The sequence below is a fragment of the Emydura macquarii genome, unplaced genomic scaffold (genome assembly GCF_026122565.2).
Source record: "Emydura macquarii macquarii isolate MOO-44397 ecotype Brisbane River unplaced genomic scaffold, CSIRO-AGI_Emac_v2 contig_2924, whole genome shotgun sequence".
In the NCBI taxonomy this organism is placed as follows: Eukaryota; Metazoa; Chordata; order Testudines; family Chelidae; genus Emydura; species Emydura macquarii.
Genome location: NW_027133061.1, coordinates 4832848 through 4855469, shown reverse-complemented (window position 1 = coordinate 4855469; position 22622 = coordinate 4832848). Strand labels below are relative to the sequence as shown.

Here is a 22622-nt window from a genome sequence, read left to right as displayed (position 1 = left end):
TGGGGATTAATATGAAAATTGAAAGGTGGCTAAGGAACTGATTAAAAGGGAGACTACAGTGGGTCATGCTGAAAGGTGAACTGTCAGGCTGGAGGGATGTTACTAGTGGAAATAGGATGAAATTTAATAGTGGAAAGTGCAAGGTCCTGCATTTAGGGACTAATGACAAGAATTTCTGCTATAAGCTGGGGACGCAGCAGTTGGAAGTGACAGAGGAGGAGAAAGACCTGGGCGTATTGGTTGATCACAGGATGACTATGAGCCGCCAATGTGATGTGGCCATGAGAAAAGCTAATGTGGTCCTTGGATGCATCAGAGGAGGTATTTCCAGTAGAGATAGGGAGGTGTCAGTACCATTATACAAGGCGCTGGTGAGACCCCATCTGGAATACTGTGTGCAGTTCTGGTCCCCCATGTTTGAGAAAGATGAATTCAAACTGGAACAGGTGCAGAGAAGGGCTACTAGGATGATCTGCGGAATAGAAAACCTGCCTTATGAGAGGAGACTCAAAGAGCTTGGTTTGTTTAGCCTAACCAAAAGAAGGTTGAGGGGAGATATGATTGCTGTCTATAAATACATCAGAGGGATAAATAGCAGGGAGGGAGAGGAATTATTTCAGTTCAGCGCCAATGTGGACACAAGAATTAATGGATATCAACTGGCCATCAGGAAGTTTAGACTTGAAGTTAAACGCAGGTTACTAATCATAAGAGAAGTAAAGTTCTGGAACAGCCTTCCAAGGGGAGCAATGGGGGCAAAAAACCTAGCTGGCTTCAAAACCGAGCTTGATAAATGTATGGAGAGGGTGGTATGATGGGACGGCTAGTTTGGTAATTGACTGATTTTTGACTACCGGTGGTAGATACGCCAATGGCCTGGGATGGGGTGTTAGATGTGGGGGGTTCTGAGTTACCACCGAGAATTCTTTCTTGGGTGTCTGGCTGGTGAGTCTTGCCCACATGTTCAGGGTTTAGCTCATCGCCATATTTGGGGTCGGGAAGGAATATTCCCCCAGGGCAGCTTGGCAGAGGCCCTGGAGGTTTTTCACCTTCCTCTGCAGCACGGGGCATGGGTCACTTGCTGGTGGATTCTCTGTATCTTAACATCTTTAAGCCATGATTTGAGGACTTTAATAACTCAGTCATAGGTTAGAGGTTTATCACAGGACTGGGTGGGTGAGGTTCTGTGGCCTGCGTCGTGCAGGAGGTCGGACTAGATGGTCATATTGATCCCTTCTGACCTTAGAGTCTATGAGTGTATGAGTCTATTCCACCAGGATCCACTAGGGAAATTTCCTTGGAAGCAGGACCAATTACACCCTGTCCCCCGGTGCTGTGCCTCAGTTTCCCTTCCCACCCACTGTCTGTCTGGTCTATTCAGCCTGTGAGCTCTTCAGGACGGGGACTGTCTCTTGCTCCGGCTGTGCAGTGCCTGGCGCAGTAGGGCCCTGGTCTTGGCAGTGGTCCCCACATGCTGCCGGAATAATAGCAATAAAGCCACTGGGCTAGAGCAGACAGATCCAGCGGCAGCTCTTAGGGGAGCCCAGCCAGTCCGCTGCACCACACCATCCCTTCTCACCTCCGTAGAGCCCTGCTCCAGCAGGAAAGCTGGGAGTTCCTGCAGGCTACATCCGCCCTGCCGCCAGACTCGGTTACCTACCCCTCCCCTGCTTTGCTTGCTCTCTGCCTGGGATTGAACCCACAACTTCTGGAGCTAAGACCCTCTGGCTGGGGGGCTAAGCAACCCTCCACCTATACAGCTACACGTGAGCCGGCCACTGGAGGGGGACACTCGGCGTGAGTGGGGCTGGTCTGCAGCGGTCCCCCTTGGGGAAGTTTGATGAGCAGATCAGGCACGGAAGCCCCCCCCCCCATGTGATTTCAGCTTCCCCCACCCTCATCCCTCCTTGGCACAGCCATCCCCGCTCTGCTCCCAAAGCACAGCTCTTCCCAGCTGCTAAACGAAAATCCCCGCCAGCTGCTAGCAGGGCAGGGGCTATGGTACACACCACTGAGCAGCTGAGACCCCATTCAGCAGCAGCCAGCGGCACCCTGGCCTGCTACCCAGACTCGGCTGCCCCGGGTGCCCATCCATCCCTCCCCTCGGCCCTCGACCGGCTGCACTGGAAATTAAAATATAAATAATTCAGCCCCCGCCGCCTTTCTGAATAAGAATCGGAACCTGACAGAAAGTGCCCGGGAGTAATTGATGCAGGGGGAGAAGTGACTCTGCTTTCACATCCGTTTGTGAGCAGGAGGGAGCTGGCTGCGGGCAGGGGTGGGGGGTAAAGTGGGGGACCAGGAAGGGGAGTCAGGAGGGACTCGTTAGTTTCAATCCGAGCCGGGGTGTAATTGCTCCTGATGGGCGCACAGGCTGAGTCTTTGGCGAGCATCAATGTCCTGGGGACGCTGCTGCAGGGGGAGGTCGCCTCTGGGGCGGGAGGCGGCCGCTGACAAAAGAATCGGGGGCCCAGATCTGTGGAAGGTGTAAACGGGCGAAGTGCTGTGTGGAGTTTCATGGAGCTGATTTACATCAGCGCAGGATCTGGGCCCCCGTCTCCAGCCGCAGCTCCTGGGAAGAGGTGCAGGGGCATTTTGAAAGAGAGACGCAACCCGCAGGTGGAATTCGGCCGGGACACTAAGGGTTAACGCCTGTAGGAAGGGTAGTGAGAGATCCCAGAGGTCAGGACCTCGTTGCTTCCATCTTTTCAGGCACAGCGCCCCCTGCGCCAGTTTAGCACCGGCAGGGACATGCACCCTGGCCCAGCTTTCCCAGCTGTGTGTTCAACAGCCCAGACTCTGCTCCGCTAGGCCAAATCACTGTCACCCCAAAGCAAGCTAGTATCAACAGCACCTGGGGCCAGTCACTCCATGCCAGCCCCCACACCCTGGACTAGTTGATGCCGGCCACCCACCGCCCTGGACCTGTCCGCACCCGGTATCCCCTGCCCTGGACCAGTACATGCTGGGCACCAGCCTGGGGCCAGTCTACACTGGGTACCAGCAGCCCCACGTTTCTTTTGGAAGCTGGAATGGGTTCCAGTTACGAGCCGGCGTGCCAGGGCCGGGGCTGGGGAAGAGGAGGTAGGTATCATTTTAATTTATTTTAGGGAAAAGCGGGGTGGGGGGGAAACAACAATCTGACTTGTTTAAAAAGCTGCTGCCCATTTCCTAAGGGCATCTCTGTGCTGTGTCTGCCGGCGCCAGCCGTGTTATGGCTGCAGAGTCCCTGCCCCTGCACGTTGGCCTTGGCTGAATAAATACAGCGATAGACAAGCCTCCATCCTGCCACAGCCAAGGACACAGCAGACAGGGGAGTAGCAGAGGGATTCTTCTTTATCGGGGTTGTCTGACGTGCTGGAGCAGCTAAGTGGGTAAAACGCTAGCCTGGAAGGTTGTTGGGTTGAATCCCCCCATGCCCAGAACGTATCCCACGTCAGACTAAAAGAGAGATGAGCTGCACACGGCCGAACTCCAGGGCTGTGGGACGATCTGAACCCGGACCACAAGATCACAGCTCTGCCGGGCTCCCCTCCCCCCCGATGAATAACTGGGAACTGCCATGTCCCCTCTGCTTCCGCCTTGAACTGCCAACCCCGCCCCGTTCCGGCAGCATGCTCGGAATCAGCCCAAGATCCCGGCTTGGACCCTGTGCTGGGGAGGGGGCATCAGATTGCAACAGAAATGCTGCCCCCTATCCAGCAGCCAGTGGAAGCCATTGGCACCAAGCACACAACCCCTCCAAGAGGCTCTGATTTTGCAAACCCCGGAAGCTGGGGTCCACGTTCGGAAGGTGCCTGCAGCTGGCACCGTATCTCTTAACTATTGACCTATATAGATGCCCAGAGCACTCCTGGGACACCATAGAGTCCAGCCTCCTCCCCTTTGCAGCCCATATACTTGCGGGAGGGAGAGACCCCCTGCTGGTCAGGAGGAGGTATTGCAGAGCACAAGGAGAGAGCACCCCCCTTTACACCCTCAACACACACACACACCCCTCCCCTCTACTGCCGGCCATGACCTTACCTCAGTTTCCAGGGTCCGCAGGGCAGCTGTACACGGCCGGGGCTGGCCAGGCACTTGGGCGAGTCTGGGGGTCCGGCAAGGCTGGGAGGAGACACAATTAAAAGAGGGAGAGAGGTGAGATATAAAGTTAGATCCTCGCGGGCAAGCGGGCAGTGCAGAGAGGGTGTTGAGGAACTGTGTTAAGCCAGCAACAGGGGGAGGGCACAGAGCCAGGAGCATGGCACTTCCAGGGGCACGGTGCCCCAGCCCTGCCTCCTGCTCCACAGTTAATTGGTCCCCAAGATAATTAGCTGCTAACGACCCAGAGCATTCTAGCGAGAGAGAGAGACAGGCTGGGCTCGGCCGAGTGAGGGGGGAGCAGCGTCTGCCCGATGGCATCTGGGAGGGGCACCACGGGGCCGTGCCGCTCAGCTTCGGCAGTGGGCGGCACGCAGAACCCGCTGGGCATGGGTCCCCGTGGGTCGGGTGCCACTGATCGGAGAGGGCGAGGCTGGGAGCTTGCGGCCGACAAACGTGCCCACAGGAATGCCCGCGCACCCCACGCACGCTCACATGCACACACAAAAGCGACCCCCAAAGGCAGAGGAAGCAAAGTGGACGGCTCGTCCGGGGCTGCAGGCGGGACAGCCTGATCCAGAGGGGAAATCCCGACTCCCCCAAAGCCGCCGAGATAAACCTGGGAACTGGGCGTGATCGGACGGGTCACGGCCCAGGGCTGGGCGCGGTGAGGGGCACACATCGGGGCTATGCTCGGGCTCACTTCCTTCATGGGCTCCCCTGGCCCTCGCCCTGCCCCATAGGCTGGGCACCCCTGGTCTCCCTCATCTGCCACCCTTTCACCTCGCTCTGGCTGGCACCTCTGAGCCAGAGACTCAGCACCATCCCCCGGCACAGCCCCCCAGCGTGTGCCCGTGTTCCCAGGGGGGACACGGCCCTGGGAGGAGGATCCTGCCGGACACTCCCCGGGGGGTTATTTTTAGCCAGACGGTCACTCCGGGGGAAGCAAAATCAGCAGCGCGTCAGGTACAGCCCTGCTGGAGATGTCTGCCTCGATGGATATAGATGCCTGTGGCGGGCAGGGCGGGGTGGGGCGGGGGGTCTCCAGCTAGCCGGGCTCGGTGGGGAGCAGGGACCAAACACTTGTGCTGCGATCCGGCTGCAGACGTGCCGCTGACCAACAGGGTTATAAATATCCCCCTCCCCACGCCCCCGCCCCGTCACACCCACCCCGCCCCGACATGTGCTCTCTCTCCAGGAGGTGGCGATCGCTGGCGGGGCTTCCCCAGATGGCCTTGGTGCTGCACTTAGGGGCGCTGACAAAGGGGCCGGTGGGGAGAGGGGACGGATCGCCCCATCTTGCCCCGAAATGATGGAGGGCTAGTGGCAGGTCTGGGCGGGAAGGGTGCAGAGCAGACCGGCAGTGAAAGGGTTACAGGGTTGAGAAGAGGGGCTAGAAATCGGCTGGGGGAGGAGAAGGGGGCATCTGCATAAGCCGCCCAGCCCTGACTGCGTAACCCCACCCATGGAGGGCCAGGGCCAACAGGACAGAGGAGGCAGGTGCCGCCAGCCGTGCCAGCCGTGCAACACAAGCCACTTTGCCAGCTGGGCGATGACACCGGGCAGGGCCCTGCTTGCCCCAGCTGCTCCCCATCAGTTGGGCGCAGCCCTGGCATGGAGAGGGGGCTGCCCCAAAGAGCCCTGCCTGGGGAGACAGCAAGAGCCGATCTACGGACACGCCCCAGGAGGGACGGACAGACAGACAGGCAGGGTGTATGGGGCAGACACACACACAGCACACGCAGGGATATTGGGGCAGTCCCAGCCACAGGAGGGGTGTCTGGCTCCAGATGGAGCCCTTAGGGACCCTCCCTTCCTCCGGGTGCTGCCACCCACCCATGCCCACTGAACAGGAGCCCCAGACCAGCCCCAGGTGTCAGCCACGGAGCCACGAGCAGCTTCCCCCATCGAGATTCCATCTGGGGCTTCCCGTGGGACGCGTCGTGCTGCTCCGGCCTTCTAGGCGGGCAAGGGTGTGAACCAAAACCTGATCCGCCCTGCGCTCCCCGGGCCTGCCCCCAGCTCCTCTCTCCCTCGTCTGGCTGCTGAGATCAAGGCTGCGTGATGCTACCAGGCCGCCTTCGGAGAGGCCCTGAGCCGCAGAGCGATTCATTTCATCCCCTCCCAGCCCCAGCCCACGTGGGCCCTAAAGAGGCGCATTATCTGAGCCGGGGATCAGCCGACCGGCATGGGACAGCACCCTGTGTGAGAGGCAATTTTGGGATGAATCAGAGGATTCACTGGGGAGTCAGAGAGGCCTTTTGTTTCCCTTATTGAAGGTTGCCCGAATGCCCGAGGAGCTGTCCCAGGAGCAGCCCCGCTTCATGTGCCTGGCGCAGAGAAACTCCAGGAAGCCAGGTGGGCGTTTTCCCGCGGTGCCGGGTGCCCAAGGCAGATGCGCCAAGCCCAGCTTCCTGGTTTAACAGCCAGCACCTGAATCCAGATTGTGCCCGCTTCGGGGAACAGCTTCCTGACTGGTCAGAGAACACGCTGGGTCAGCCGTGCCCATGCCTGTGTGCTCGGGGGCAGTGCCGGCCGTGGGGCAGGCAGGGGCAGTGCCTGACCAAACTGCCCAGGCCCCTCAATCCTGACCCACAGCATCGCCGCTATCCCAGCTCCCCCCGGGCGGCTAGATCCCGTTCTCCCAGCCTGCACCAACGGGCTGGTTCCTGGGCAGGGCGTGGGGCTGGGTGGGGATCCACGGGGCACACAGCTGCTCCCCGGCGCTGGTCATGCAGTTAGCCAGCCACGGCGGAGGAGCCGCCAGAGCTTTTTTGCCCACAGCCTCTTTTCCAGTCAATTTCCCTTGCACATCAGTCCGGGGGCTCCTGCCTCCCTGAGGGACCAGGGATATTTCCCAGCCCCGCTGTAAAAACAAGATTGCCGGGCTTTGCTCGGCTGCACGGAAAGGGAAGGGAAGCAGATCAGAGCCACGGAGGAAACATGGCACTTTGACTGGGCTCAGCGGAGAGGAAATGAAGCGCGGGGGGGGGGGGGGGGGGACGGAGGTCCCTCATGGAAAGAGCTGGGGCGGGGGCAGAAGGGGATGGTAATTGCAGCACTTTCCACTCCAGCTCCCTCAGGAAGGTCGGATCGGCCTTGATTGCTAACATGTGCTGGAAATCCTGAGGAGGGAACCAGCCTCTCTCTGTGCGGAGCAGGGAGCGGGCAGCAGACGGCCCCTGCGCTCGCCGTGCCCTGCCTGCTCCGCGCAGCTCAGCTGCGAGAAAGTCCAGGGCACCGACTGTTCTTACACGTGGTACGGGAGTGCCAACGGAGCTCGGGGGGCCCTGTTCTGCCAGGCATTGCACAGACACTCACCAAGATCAGAGCCCCCCATCGTGCCAGGCGCTGCACGGACCCCAGCCAAGATCAGAGCCCCCCATCGTGCCAGGCGCTGCATGGAGCCCAGCCAAGATCAGAGCCCCCCATCGTGCCAGGCGCTGCACGGACCCCAGTCAAGATCAGGGCCCCCCATCGTGCCAGGCGCTGCACGGACCCCGGCCAAGATCAGAGCCCCCCATTGTGCCAGGCGCTGCACGGACCCCGGCCATGATCAACAGCAATGGCCTCCATTGCGCTGGGCACTGAGCCGACCTGAACGAGGAGAGAATCCCTGCCACAAAGAGCTTGGAGATCTGTCCCCCATCCTTTGTCTGCTCTGCTCAGGCTGTGGGCTCTCTGGGGCAGGGACCATCTCTCACTCTGCATCCGTGCAGACCCTGACCTCGGCTGGTGCTTCCGCAGCGCCCCCGAACAGCCATCAGCTGGTCCCGAGTCAGAGGGTGCAATAGGAAGGTTCCAGAGCACGGTGAGGAAACTGACAGAGCCCGAGTTTGGGGACCGTCCGGGCTTTAACTCGGAACCGCACTGCAGAACCACCCAGGGGCTTTCCTGGAAGCACACCCTGGCAGGAGAAGCCATCCGGTGCCTCGCTCCTGCCCTACGTTCTGCACCGGCGTGTCAGCGTTTAAGCTCCAATTGCAGCTGCTGGGGGGGAGCGAAAGATGCCCTGGGCTTGGCTCTCTGGCTAGGCTGCCTCCCTCCTCATGTTCTTCCCTGCTCCCTTGGCTGGTCTCCAGGGCACGGCAGACATCAATTGCCTCCCGTAGAGTTTGCTGCATGTAGCGTGACCCCACGTGCGAGTGCCAAGACCAGCCTGTTGAAAGTCCCCGGGAGCTGGCCAGCCCACGGCCAGGGAGCGTGGGGCCAATCTGCATCCACAGCCGCTGCAGTGAAATCCAGCGCGCCGGCTGTTGATTACGTGCAATTTCAGTAGCTGTGGTTGAGATCAGGACCCCTGTCAAGCCAGGCGCTGCACAGATCCCACAGCAGGGCAGGGCCCCGTTGTTCCAGGCTACCTGTTCTCACTGACAGCCGAGCCTCCTGTTCTCCCAGACCTGAGCCAGCAGCCCCCAGTGCAATAAGTGGGGCATTCTCGGGGCCCACGCTCTGTGTGTTTGGACTGGAAGGAAACACAGGAACTTCCAGATTGGATCAGACCAGGGTCCATCCCCCTGCCACCTCCCACCTCGACCACAGTCACACAACAGGGCAAAGCGGAGCCAGAAATAGAACCCAGGCGTCCTGACGTCCAGCCCACTGCTGGAAATGAAGCTCTGGGAGAGTGGGGTCTAGTGGTTAGAGCAGGAGAGAAGGGGAGTCAGGATTCCTGGGTTCTGTTCCCAGCTCTGGGAAGGGAGTGGGGCCTAATGGTCCCAGTGGAGGGGCTGGAAGCCAGGAATCGTGACTCCTGTCAAATACCGCGTGGTCGATTCCTGCGGTAGCAGCCCTTGTCCTGGCCTGGCTCCCCAGCCAAAGCCAACAACAGGCTGCTGCTGAGAAGGAGAACCGGCCACGTTAACTCTTTGGAGTCTGGTGTTTCCCAGCACCAGGCTGGGGGCATCGGTGGAGCGCCGGCAGCTGGCAGCGCTGACCCGACGCCCCGGTGTGGTGCTGGGGGCAGGTGGGGAATAGTGCAGCTGCTCTTCTCCATTCCAGTGCAGTCCCCCAGCAGGGGCGTGGAGCTGTAGGAGCTGGGAGGAGGCGTTTCAGGATGAGGTGCCCCTGCCTTTGAGCATCACTGAGGCAGGACACCTGGGTTCTCTTCCCAGCTCTCGGAGGGGAGGGGGGCTTAGTGGTTAAAGCAGCGTGGGGGATGGGAGCCCGGAGTCCTGGGTTCAAAGGCAATAAATTCTGGCCACAGCACAGGCTTCAGTTAAATGAGGACACAGGAGCTGCACCCAGACCCCAGAGACCCATGGCAAGTGCTCCCCACCCACCTAGCTCAGACGTCTGCCCACCCTCTCCCCCAGCTGGGCAGTCAAGGTGCCCAGAGCCTGGAGCTGCCCGGGGGAGGCGAGCGGCTCAAATGCACTATTCGGATTCCATGCAATTGTATCGACTGGATTATTAATGAGGGCAGGGCTTCTAAGGGTGCCTTTATTACTTTAAATGTAAATAATTCAATTAAATCCCTCTTAATGCCAAAGGTCAGGGCAGGGACCAGTGTGAGTGGGATGGGGGGAGGGGAGTGCATCTCTTTGCCTCATTAGGAGACCCTACAATAATAAACCAAAGAGAGTTCCACTGTGTCTGTGAAGGATCCTACGACAGCAGCCCCGAGAGACCCTACAATAACAAACCACAGGGAGCCCAGCCTAGCATCCATGAGAGATGCTACAGTAACAGGGCTTCTGAGAGACCCTATAATCACGCTTTACAAACAATGGCTTGTTGTGAAGTGGGCACTATCAGACCCATGCTACAGGGGGGGAAACTGAGGCAAGGTGGGGCAAAGTAACTTGCTTCAGGACACATGGCAGGGAATCAAATCCAGGAGCCCTGGCTCTCAGGCCAGTGCTCTAATCACTAACCCACGCTGTCTGATGACCTCCCCATTGGCAGCCCCTTTCCCTAATGGAAACGCTGTGTCCCTCCCCCCTCCCCCCCCCCCAGCCCCGACAAATCGCCAGGCTGCCACGGCAGCTGCCCATTCTGCACCAAACTTCAGCTACTCATAGCAGGCTGGGAACAGCTGACACCGCCACGGGTGTCACGCAGCCCATGGCTGGCAAGGGCACCACTACGGAGACGGAAGCCAGCCTGGCTTTCCACAACATGGTGGAAGAGGGAAGGGTTTCTGCACGGGAGAGGTGGGCTTGTGCGTGCGTGCAAATGCACGTGCTTGTCTGTGTGCACATGCATGCACAGGTGTAGGCACGTGTGCATGGACATCGGTGTGCCTACATGCGTGCGCACTCAGGTGCACGCGTGTGCACGAGCACGCACGTGGGGGCCTGCGCACGGGCGCATGCGGGCGCCTGAGCATTCCTGTAGGTGCGTGCACGCACCTGTCGGTGGATGCACATTTGCGTGTGCTGTGCGTGCACGTCTGCATGTTTGTGTCCGTGCGCGTGCACAGGAGGGTGTGAGTGGCGGTCGGCACGGGGGAGCCGCCACAGAAGAGACTGAAGTTACCTCTTCTAAGGAGGTGAAGTAAAACGCCGCCCCAGCGTGAATCCCAGCGCAGGCGGGGAGAGATTTTAAGGGCTGCCAACTTTCTTCTTAATTATTAAAGAGCTCACAATGTATCACAGCTAACTGCTCTTGGCGGGGAAAGTAAACAACGGGGTAAGTTATGCCTCGGCACCAGAACTACACCGGGCTGCAGGCTGCGCCACGGCCCAGACCCGGAGGCCAAAGCCAGACCGGAGGCTCTGAGCTGCACTGATCACGGAGGCGCACGCCCTCACAGCACCAGCTGCACGCACACCGGTGCACACGGAGCACCCACCTCGCTGCACGTCTCCTCGCATGCTCGCGCACCTGCCCCTCCGCCCCGAATCTTCAGCCCCCCCGAGCAAGGCGCAGCGGGTCCAATTCTCTATCGCCCTGGGGTCGGGCAGTCGTTTGTATCAAGGCAAAGCGAGTTTCCCACCCGTTTCGCGCTGGTGCAGGCGACTGCCCGAGGCGAATCGGGCCCTCCACACTCGTTATTTCTGTTCCGCTCGTGTCTCAGAGCCCCGAGAGATGCGGAGCCCTCCAGGTAACTGAGCCCACGCTTGAAGACACACGCAGGTGCTTGAAGCACGTGCAGCTCCACTGACTTTCATGGCACGGATCAGAGCCAGATCCTGTCGCAGGCACGCATAGCTCCATTGACTTCACTGATTTACACCAGCCGGGGATCTGGCCCCAGGACTCCAATGGAGTAACACCCATTTACACCAGCCAGGGATCTGGCCCCAGGACTCCAATGGAGTGATCTGACCCCACTCCAATGGAGTAACACCCATTTACACCAGCCGGGGATCTGGCCCCAGGACTCCAATGGAGTGACACCCATTTACACCAGCCGGGGATCTGGGCCACACTCCTTGCGGCTGAGCCATGCAATGGCACCGAGGGTTTCCCAGGCAGGAGGGTGGACCAGCTGGGGGAGTTTGCAGGGGGGTGTCCCTGAGGCAGCCCCCCCTCCCCCCGGGGGCGACTCACTGACGGTCTGACTGTGGCTGGAGCCCTGGGCCCTCCTGACCCTCCTTCAATCTGACCAGCTGCTTCCACTCTCCTGAGGAATTCAAGCATCCCCAGGGGGGCAATGACCTGCTCTGGGCAGCCCCCAAGCTGGCTCCAGCCCAAAGCAGAGCCGCCCGTGCTAGCTCCTCGCCCGCCCCAGCCAAGAGCCGTGCAGATGATGAGCAGGAGAAGCCACATGCGACCCCGGGTGTCCCAACCTTCGCTCAGCTCTAACTCGCTGGGAGGGGGCAGAAATGGGCCTGGCTTCTCCCTGGGCTCAGGGCCAGGGGGCCCAGTGCACAGAGCCCCCAACAGGGGCCGGATGTTCAGAAGGGGTGTGCACAGATGTGCACGTGCGTTCACACACGCGACACTTGTGAAAATACTGACCGAAGCCTGGGGGTTGAGCTGGCGTGGGAAATCGAAGCGTGCAGAGCTGTGGGAGACCAATGGGCAGAGCAGCGGGCTGGCTGGGTTCAAGACGCCTGGGTTCTATCCCCCAGCTCCGGAAAGGGAGTGATGTGTAATGGTTAGAGCAGGGCCCTCAGGACCAACACCCCCTCCCACCCAATCATTCTTGAATTTGGGGGCAGGTTTTGTGAATTTAACACCATTTTCCCGGGGGGGGAGGGGGGGGCTGAAGACAGAAATTCTCTGATGATCTCCAGGGCAGGACCAGTCTGGATCGTAGCTGTGGGCGCTCTCCCCACCCCACAGATATTCCTTTCGCCTCCAGCTCGCCTTTCCTCCCGCCCAAGTGGCCTCGGTGCCCTGGGCCTCTGTCACCTCTGGGCTGGGCCCCACTAACTCCATCTATCTGCGGCTGACCGCAGAGACGATGCACAGGCTGGTACGGCACGCAGCTGCCCGCCTCCTCCGTGGCTCAGGCCACCGTGCACCAGGCCCAGCCCTGGTCCCACTCAGCTTCCCAGGCCCGTTTGAGGTCCTAATTCTCCCAGCAACAAACACCTCACACCCTCTAGGAGTCCCTCTAGGAGTGCCTGCCACAGGGACGCCCACAGGACAAACACTCCTTCTACTCCCAAACCTTATCCATCCCTTCCCCCTGCTCCAGACACTGCCTGCCCTTAAGAACTAACAATCCAGATAGATGAGACTGACTAAGGGCAGGAGGGGAAACTGAGGCAGAAAGAGGGGTACTGAGCTGCCCAAGGTCTGCCAGAGCCGGGCCTAAAACCCAGGTCCCTAACGCCCAGTGCATTAGCTGGCGGCTAACTCAGCACGGCTGTTCAGGACTCATCTACAAAGCAGCAGCAGCAGCCCCCCTTCCTGCAGGATCCGGGTGCCCGAGTCTCTAGCATTAGCATCATCCCCGAGTGCCCATCCCCGAGTTCTTCCTGACGCAGCCACAACTGCCATATTGATTAATCCGTTAGCCCGCTCACTGATAAATAGCTTCTAATTTGTTGCCTCTGGGCACGGCAGCCGATGCAGACAAACCGCAGGTGACAGAGATTAATAGGTTGCTGGGTGGTAATTTGATTTGATTGGGGCTCGGAGTCGGTCCCACGCTGGCAATTTAAACCCCGTCACCGGCGCCTCTGCCAGCACCCGGGAAGCGGCGGCTTCTCCAAGGGCTGGGTGGCAATAGGGATTCCTCCCGGCTAACTTCCACGGGCTTTCAAGGGTTAAATCATGCCGCAGGGGGGATAAAATCCTAGTGGCTCCAGAGGCAAGACACCTGAATTCTATTCCTGCTGACCCTGGGTAAGCCACTTCCTCACTCTGTGCCTCAGTTTCCCCTCCCACTCCTGGTCTATTTAGCCTGTGAGGCCCAGATCCTCAAAGGCATTTAGGTGTCTAACTCCCCTAGGTATCTAGGTGTACGCTTTTCAGGCCAGGGGCCATCTCCCACTCTCTGCCTATGCAACGCCCTGCACGACGGAAGCCCCCATCTCAGCTGGGTCATCTCGGCGCTACCGTAACACACCGAACGTTATCACCAGCTGGGGACGACGCCAGAGGTCTTGTCTGCACACAGGGCTGTTTTAGGGGCCCTCGTCGATCTGCACCTGCGGGCACACAGGGGTCTGGTGGGTTAGTAGCAGGGCCCTACCAAATTCACAGCTGTGAAAAACACGCCATGGACCGTGAAGTCTGGTCTCCTCCGTGAAGTCTGCCAGGGAGGGGCAGGGCTGGGAGCGCCCCAGCCAGGGCTTCTACCATGCACCAGGCTCCAGCAGCTGGTCTTCTCCTGCAGCCAGATCAGACCCGCCTCGGGCAACCTCCCCGGCTCCGCACCCCCCCCCCACCCTACTTCCTACCCCCACCTCTCCCTAACTCGGCTGGGACTAGAAGCTGGAGCCCGGCGGACAGTAGCAGCCCCCAGTTGGGGCACCCCCAGCCAGCTGCACTGGTGGTCCCCCACTTCTACAAAGGTGCCGGCACCCTTGCCCCCAGCCCTGCCTTTCCCTGGCTCCGGTTCCAGCGCTCAGGGGTTAAAGGGGCCTTAGACTGGTGCGGGGGGAGGAGAAGACCCCAGCGACTCCCTGCCCACGGGGCTCTGGGTGGTCGCCCACCCGTAAAGCCCCCCCTGCCCCCGCCCCCCCAAAAAATGATGACTCCTCCCGTACCACGAGACCCTCATTCCCACACAGCCCAGCCTCTGTCGGCAGCAGCGCAGAAGTCAGGGGGGCAATACCGCGACACCCTCCCCCCCCCCGCTCTCTTTTGGGTCGGGACCCCCATGGCAACCACACCCTGAAACTTCAGGTGTCAATTTCTGAAACTGTGAAATTGGCGATTTTTAAAATCCTATGGCCGTGAAATTGACCCAAACGGACCCTGAATTTGGTAGGCCCCTAGTTATCGGGGCCTGTGAGGAAGTGGGGAATTTCCAGAATATCATTCTGAAGCGCTTACGTGCCTCAGTTTCCCTTACACTTTGCATTGCTGCCCAGTGGGTACAAAGGGGTTAACGGTGTTCTTGGAGCATAGCCGGACAGGTAGGGGGTGGGGGGTAGCCTCGCTGTCTGGGCGGACTGAAGGAGCCAATAGAAAATCCAAAACGGGCCAGGGGAAGCCCCAGGACACAGAACATTCACTCCCAGCAAACAGATTTTCCCCCAGGGAAGCCGAGCCGTGGGGCCCCGCTCCCTCGAGGACAAAGGGGGCAAGGTGCCAGCTCAGCCGGCTAATCACACCGGCTTAGCCGGGATGGACCATGGCATCACCTTTGCCTCTCTTTACTGACCTGAGGACTTGCCGATTCTGTAGCCAGGCCCAGGCGACTAATAAACCCTCCTTGGCTGAGAGAAGGCGCCTGCTATTGCTACATCTACCCCCCAAGAGCTCTCTGTCCCTTCCGCAGGGGTCTGGCTGGGCTGGATTCACGGCAGGGAGCCCTGGAGTGAGAGAGGCATTGCTGGTGCCCAAAGGGACAGCCTCAGCGTCTTAGAAGTCCCGGGCCTGCTCCTGTGGAACTGTGGGTCCTGGGGGCCCAGCCCACTGAAGGGGTCACTCCCAAGGGACTGGTTACAGGCCAGGACATAGGAGCCCCTGTGGGTCCATGCCAGCGGGGGGGAGGGAGCCTGTATAACTTCCCTAGAAAGGGCTAACGGGTGCAGATCCCAGCACCACCCCACAGCGAGGGAAGCGCGCAGGCCTGTTTGCATTCTGCTGCGTGTGTCGATTGCGTTTTGCAGGCCATAGATTTCATTGAACGTCTTAATTATTAAATGCAGAGCACCTGCTGTTCCACCATGGCACCAGACACCCCCTTTCCCCCGGCACAGCCAGCCGCCTGCAAACCCAGCCCCGAACGCTCGATCCCTGGAGGGAAATCAAACCTCACTGGGCGGCCCAGTTTCTCAAATGAACTGGGCCGTGGGAACCTGCCTCACCCCAGGGGCGGCTGCCTGCTCCCTCTGCTTGTCAGGAAGCTGAGCTGGGGCAGCCACTGGGATGCTCCCAATGCAGGCGTCCGGGGCGGGGGAAATCGGAGCAGGCGGGGCTGGGGGAAGGCAGGATGGCTCCAGGGGCACAGCTCAGGGCTGGGAGTTGGGACTGCAGGATTCTGTTTCCCGGTGCTGGGAAGGGAGTGGGGTGCAATGGTTAGAGCGGAGGGCGGAGGAGGGACTGGGAGTCAGGACTCTTGGGTTCAATCCCAGGGAAGGGCGCAGGGTGCAGGTTAGAGCTGGAGGGGGCAGGCTGGGAGTCAGGACTCCTGGGAAGGGATTGGGGTGCAGTGGTTAGAGCCAGGTCAGGGCTGGGAGTCAGGTTCGATCCCTGGCTCTGGGAGGGGAGTGGTTTGAACCGGAGTGGAGGGGGCAGTCAGGACTCGCAGGGCGGCGCTCACACACTATATGGATGGCTACAGACAGCTGTCTATGGAAATCGGGCTGCTGACCTCCATGGGAGCAGGATCAGGCTCACAGGAGACGGGCCGGGAGGAGGAGGCAGGGTGGCTGGCCTGGCTTTCTCATACAGACCCACCCTTTCATGGCCTTAGTTAGCAGGGTGGCTTAGTCGGCCACAACCACCCCCAACGTGCTGCCATGCGGCCATCTCTGGGCCGGAGCTGAACAGGAACTGTTCCTGGAGCCACAGGCGCTTCAGATCAAGGCTCTAATTCCAGCTCAGGCTGGTTTAATGGGGGGTCCTCGCCCCCTTTGAAAGGCTTCCCCAAGGGCATGGGGCGGGAGGCAGAGCAGCTGCTGGAACAAATCCAGGGCTTCCCCGCTGTCTGACCCATAGGGCTGGATTTCAGATCCTCCTGTCACCTGAGCCAAAGGAGGATTCCCCACAGGCTCTTTGCAGTTTAGGGCTTATGACACACAGTTGAGCAGTTCCGATTCCATCCACCAAGCAGCAGCAGTGATGCACATATGCTAGATAGACTGATACGGTATTCTAGCAGCCAAGTGGTGAGCTCTCTCTCGTGCTTATATACTGCTCTTTTCATCCTGATGGAGCCCAGCATGGGAACCTATGGGGATCACCTCCCCTGCCACAGAAATGCAGCCCCCTCTGGGGTGGAGCGCAGCAGCTGGTTAACAGCCACACAGCAATGCTGCACTGGGATTGCTCACCCAGCGCTGAAATGTTGCTATCTCTGGGGTGGGGCACAGCGGCATGTTAAGAGCTCCATGGGAAGCATGCACAGGGATTGCTTTCCCAGCGCTGAAATGCGGCCACCTCTGAGGAGGGGTGCGTCAGCGGTTTAGCAGTCGCCCAACAACGCGGGACACACAGGGAAGACAGCGGCCAACTGAAGCTGGATCAGGCTAGCAAATTAGCCCTTTGCAGCTGGGACCCTGGTCGTGCCCAACAAGTGGGATGAGTTTCCGGGGCTCTCAGCCCAGCTCCTGGGAGGCATTGGTGCAGAGCGGCTGGCAGGGTCTGATTGCTCTGCGGAGGCCTGGCTCTAAATCATCCTAGCAGATGTCAAGTGCCATGGACTCCTTTAATCTGCCTCTGGCCTGGCTCTGAGGAGGGAAGGGAGGAACCCGAGAGCCTGAACAGTGTCTGTGACAATAGCAAGAAGCAAACAACAGTGCGGGACATCCTGATTCAGGCAGTGCCGTGGCTCCGAGAACAGCAGCTCCGACCCATTGCATCAGCCTGGCTCCACAACCCTTCATCCCAGGGAGAGGACCAGAGGGGTGGATGGAGCAGGGGAAGGCCGGTCTGCCCGGGGGTAGGTAGCAAACCTCTGGCTCCCAGACAGCTCCAGCATTGGGCTCTGCAACTCTTGCAAGTTGGATGCTGCCGGCTAGGATCCTGTGGTTTGTTACAGGGGCAAATGCCCCTCCCCACACAGCCCTGCCCCTTCCACTGCCCTCCGCATCCTGCCCTGCCCCCCCAGGGCGGCTGGGGTGGGGGGAGGTGATTTCAGGCAGCTCCTCTGTTTGCACAGTCCCTGCATTGAAAGCAGGAGGGCTCCTGGCAGAGGCTCAGCCCTAATTAAAGTGAGCAGTCAGCATGAGGTAATGGCTGGCAGGAGACAGAGCCAAATCTAAGGACACCAGGACCATAAACAATGGGCTCGAGCCGGGCGGCTCGCAGGGCCGAAGTGCTGGTATCCCCCTGCCACTGGCCGAGGGTTCAGGCCAAGCCAGAGTCCCCGGGAGGAGAAGGCACAAATCAGTTGCTCTTAATTTCCCTTCCCGCCCCCCCTGCAAGGTTCCCCACCTCTCCCAGCTAGAAATGGGGTGCAGATCAGGGCCCCGTCACGCCAGGCGCTCCATGGACACAGAATAACTGAGATCGGGGCCCCGTCGTGCCGGGTGCTGCCTGTGGTGGGTGAGAGCCCAGTCCCGGCCCTGAAGAGCTCCCAGTCTCTACAGACCAAGGAAGAGCTCTTGTCCCACCAGTGGGGCCCAGCGTGACCGAGCAACTCCCCCAAGGCCACAATTAGAGTCAGCGGCCGCAGCCGGAACAGGCCCCGATCTCCTGAGTCCCAGCCCAGATCTTTGTCCACACGCCCATTTTCTGGGCACTGGTCCACTGTGCAGGCTCTGGGCTCTCTCTGTCGGGGCCTCGGAGCAGGGACTCAGTCGCGGGTGTCAGGACACCATCCCCGCCGTGGCTGGGACACCCTCCCTGCTAGCCCCCACCAGCGACAGACGGAGCCCGATTTCCCCCCGTGCCTCCAAGCAGTCACTCACCCCAGGGCAAAGCAGGCTTGAAACACTGGCGGGGCAGAGCCGCCAGGACTCAGGCGCACCATCTCTGGGGACCAGCAAGGCTCAACGGGGGGGCTGGAGCCTCAGGGCTGCAGGGTGATGGGAAGGGGTAGGGGCTCTGATCAGACCCCTCATGGTGCCTTCTCCCAGATGCCAGCCTGGAGAGACCCTCTGCCCACACAGCCGTGTCTCCTCCATGCAGCATTGGGGGTCCTTCCCCCCACCTCGTCCGGCGCCTCGCTCCACCCGTCCCTCTGCCCCAGCCCTTGGCAAAACCAAGTACCAGGTTTGTTCCAGTCGCCCCTTGTCCTCTCTAGGCAGGACTGCCTAGGCAGGCAGGACTCCTGGGTTCTACCGCAGGCTTCGGGAGGAGAGGGGGGTCTAGTGGGTTAGAGCAGGGGGGCTGGGAGTCAGGACTCCTGGGTTCTATCCCTGGCTCTGGGAGGGGCCTGCGTTCTAGTGGTTAAAGCAGACTTCTCTGATTTCCTGTGTGACTGGGAACAAGTCTTTTCCCCTCTGTAAACACAGACTAACCCACCCCGGCCCCTGGCGCTCCAGGTGCCAGATAATCAAAGCCCAGCCGGTCCCCACGGGACAGGGGGAGGTGCTCAAGGTCATGCTGGCACAACTCCACAGAGCCTGTTGTCAGCCTGGCCCGCTCGCTCTGCCCCCACGCTCTGTCCAAGGGCAGCCAACGCCAACCGCGGGGGTTTCACAGCAGGGATGGCTCTGGCAACAGGGCCCTGCTCCCACAAAGTACGCTGCAAGAAAAGGCCTGCGGCGCCGAGTCCCTCAGCCCAGGTCAATGGACGCCGGATCACGGGCCAAATAATAGCAGTGTGGATGTCTGGGGGTGGGCGGGAGCCTGGGCTAGGAGACCCTTCCCCTTCGCGGGATGTCAAAGACTTGCTGCCGGGGGGGTTTGATTGCAACGTAGACCTCCCCACAGACACAGGGCCCACAGTAACTAACCAGCGCTGCCCTGCCCAGGGCTGGATCAGGGACAATAACCGGAGTTGTCTGACCACAGGGAAAGACTGTGCAACTTCAATGCAAATTATTACCCTGGGGATCGATCCTCCCTGCTCCTCAGGGCCCCACAGCAGGCGCCCACGTTCCCCAGGTGGAGCCTATGTTAAGGGGAAATTAGCCTAACTTACCCCAAGCGTGGAGGAGCGTGGGAAACGGAGGTCGGCAGCATGGGAAAGGTGAAGATTAACTGGAGCCAATAAGGTGAGAAAACGGAAATTTGCAAGGACAAGACGTCATGGCGACGTTTGGTTATAACTGGTCTCAGCAGGGCTTTGAAGGAGTGTTTCTAAGAACTGTGGATGTTTTATTAAAGCGCTCTCCGTACTGACAGTATGGGAAAGACTCGGGTGCCGATGGACAAGGTGGCTGAGGGAATATCATTTATCGGACCCAGCTTCCATTGACGAGAGAGACAAGCTTTCAGGAGGAACAGCTAGTTTAGCTAAGCACTTCACATGTATTTCTGGACAAATGCCCCACGAAACCAAGGATACACCTGAGACATACCGATGATATTTTCATCCTCTGGACAGATGACCTAAACTCCCTCCCAGATTTCCACCACAGCTTCAACCACCATCACCCGTCCCTTGAAAACTCCCAGGCCATCCACTTCCCAGACACCACCATCAGGTTCAACACTGGAGCCCAGGGATCACCACATCTACCCTCACAGGTCTAGTAACCACCCCACACGCACCGAGAAATCTGTTATCTACAGCCAAGCTCCCCGATATCACACACCATGCTCCGAGGAGACAGTTCGGGATACACACCTTAACTCACGCAAAGCTGCCTTCGTCAAACAAGGACACTCCACCAGGGAGTCAATCACATCCTGGAACGAGCCACCTAAATGCTCCAAGAGAACTGCTTCAGTACAGAAATAAAACCCCCGCCCGCCACACATCCCTAGCGGTCAACAACTACAACCCAGACTCGACGGGGACCCCAGCCTGAAAGAAACCTTTCCTGAACCCCCCTCTCCTGGCCTTCAGGTAACCTCTGCAAACTCATCGTCAGAAGTAAGGACCCACCAACGCCAAGTGGCACCAGACCCTGCCAGAAAAACAGATGCAAAACCTGTAGACACTGCTACAACGATCAGCACCCCCCACAACACCCCTGGGTCCTGCACGTGCCTATCACACCATGTGGGGTGTATCTCATCCAGCGCACTACATGCCTCAACAGCGACCAGGATGAAACCAGCCAATCACTACGCTCCCGAATGAACTCACACAGGCAAATGACAAATGACAACCTCCACCAAAACACCCGGCACCTGTGGGTGAACGCTTTTCTCTCTGCATCTGACCTATCAGTCCTCAACCTCAAAGGAAACCTGCACAACACCTTCAAAAGACAAGCCTGACAGCTTAAAGTCAGAAGTCTGCTAGACACTAAAAAGCATGGACTGAACAGACGCTGAATTTCTGGCTTATCACAACAATCTGTGCCCCAGCTGCTTTCCTCCCTCCTCTTTCTATCCCCCCTATGATTGGAGGGGTGTTAACGGGCCACTTCACCTCGAATGGTCCCTCGAAATAGGCGTTAACTCTTTCTGCTAGACAATCTGTTCCATCGTGGATTTAGCTGTGACACGCGGCACCTTTCCCAGCCCTGAAGAGCTTCTGCGTGAGCGTGAAAGCTTCTCTCTCTCACAACAGAAACCGCTCCAATAAAAGCTATTCCCTCCGCCACCTTGTCTTTCTAATACCCTGGGACCCACACAGCTACACACACACACCCCGCCTACAACTGGGGCAGATGCTGATCTGAATACCGTGTCAGGTAAAGCACGCACAAGGAAGTGTGGAAATGGCAATACGGTAACGGGTCAGCTTACTGTTAATGAGCGTGATAATGGCTGATCACAGGAGTCGTTTTGTTAAAACAGGGGGAAGCTCCGATGAACATCCGACGGGCCCGGCCCGGCCACCACCGGTCACTCCGTTGTCACCCACTGATCCGCTACACCCTCTTGGGGTGTAAAGGCAAATCTACAGCTCGATCTCCGTACACGGACAGTACTGCGTGCGGGGTAACGGGGGGCCTGTGCGCCGACCCCCTGAATAAAGCGTCGCTCGGCGTCCCCTGCTAAACACACCTCGTGTGACCCGGCTCCTTGAACGACTTCAAATTCATCAGGAACATTTCAACGTCAAGGGCCTGATCCTGCATTGCCCCCTCCCCCCAGCCGCCGACTGCCCTGGCGTCCAATCCCCCTCGAGCTTCAGGGCCTGACCTCTGCTGATGCCCCCTGGCACCTCGAGCCCAATTCTCCTCCCTCCCCCCAGTAAGTGCGACCCACGTCTGTCCTGCTTGGGCCACATTTTGGACTGGTGCAAACGATGACACCACGAGGCGCAGGCCTGCCCAGTGTGAATCGGCATTTCACCGGCGCCCTCTCCCCACGCTCCGCGACAGCCAGTGATGGATTGCTGGGGTAGCTGCGATTGCTCAGTTCCCGCCAGCGAAAGCCACCCCCCCCCCCCCCCGCAGCGCGTTCCGCCGGCCATTTCCCAGGGGGGAAGGGATGCGGCAGGGGCTGGGAAAGTGCAAGATTGGGAAAGATTTCCCCCTTCTCCTGCAGTCGGCCGGACTGTTCCCATGACTCTTAACACAAACATCCCGTCCCTGGCGTGCTCACAGGCGTCGGGGCTTGGTGTGTTACAATCTCTCATTCCCCCCTTCATCCCCCGGCTTTGCACGGGGAAGCTGGGAACCGAAAGCTGCTGTTTCTGTCACGCACGCTGGCTGGCTGTGGTATGCTTGCACGTCTCCCCCCGTTGTTATTGTAGGGTTGTGCACACAACCGTTTGTTATTGTTGGGTCGCGCATGTCTGCCAGCGTTCTGGTAGGTTGCGCACAGACAGCGGTTTGTTATTGTAGGGTTGCACACCTACACAGCCTTTACGGAGGATCGTGCACATGATGATTTGCTCGTGTAGGGTTGCACCCGGCCTCCGATTGTTAGGGTAGGGTTGTACACAGAGAGGTTTGTTATTGTAGGGTCAAACACAAACGGGTTGTTATGGGTGGGTTGTGTATGTGCCAGTCTGCTATTGGCAGGGTTATGCCCAGGCAAGCTGGTTACAGAAGCAAAGCAGGCACCAGGTTGTTCTTGTAAATGCAACAGGCCCCTTTATTGGAGGGCAGTGTGCATGCCAGTTTGTTATTGTAGGGTTGCATGTTTGCCCATTTGTTATGGTCCCCTTCTCTAGCCACCGGACCACAACTCTTTCCACACGTAGGAATAGAGCTCAGGGGTCTTGATCCCCGCCAGCTCCAACTGGCAGACTCCCCTCCCCTTCCAGAGCTGGGAACAGAACCCAGGAG

At 59.3% G+C, this 22622-nt stretch overlaps 1 protein-coding gene across 2 annotated transcripts in view; it reads right to left on the bottom strand.

The window, feature by feature from the left end:
• SEMA6C (semaphorin 6C) overlaps positions 1-22622 on the bottom strand; it is an 85108-nt gene that overhangs the window by 52189 nt on the left and 10297 nt on the right. For both annotated transcript variants that reach the window (XM_067569549.1, XM_067569550.1), the window contains exon 2: positions 4027-4107. The gene's annotated coding sequence lies outside the window, so the exon portion shown is untranslated. The remainder of the gene's footprint in view (positions 1-4026; positions 4108-22622) is intronic.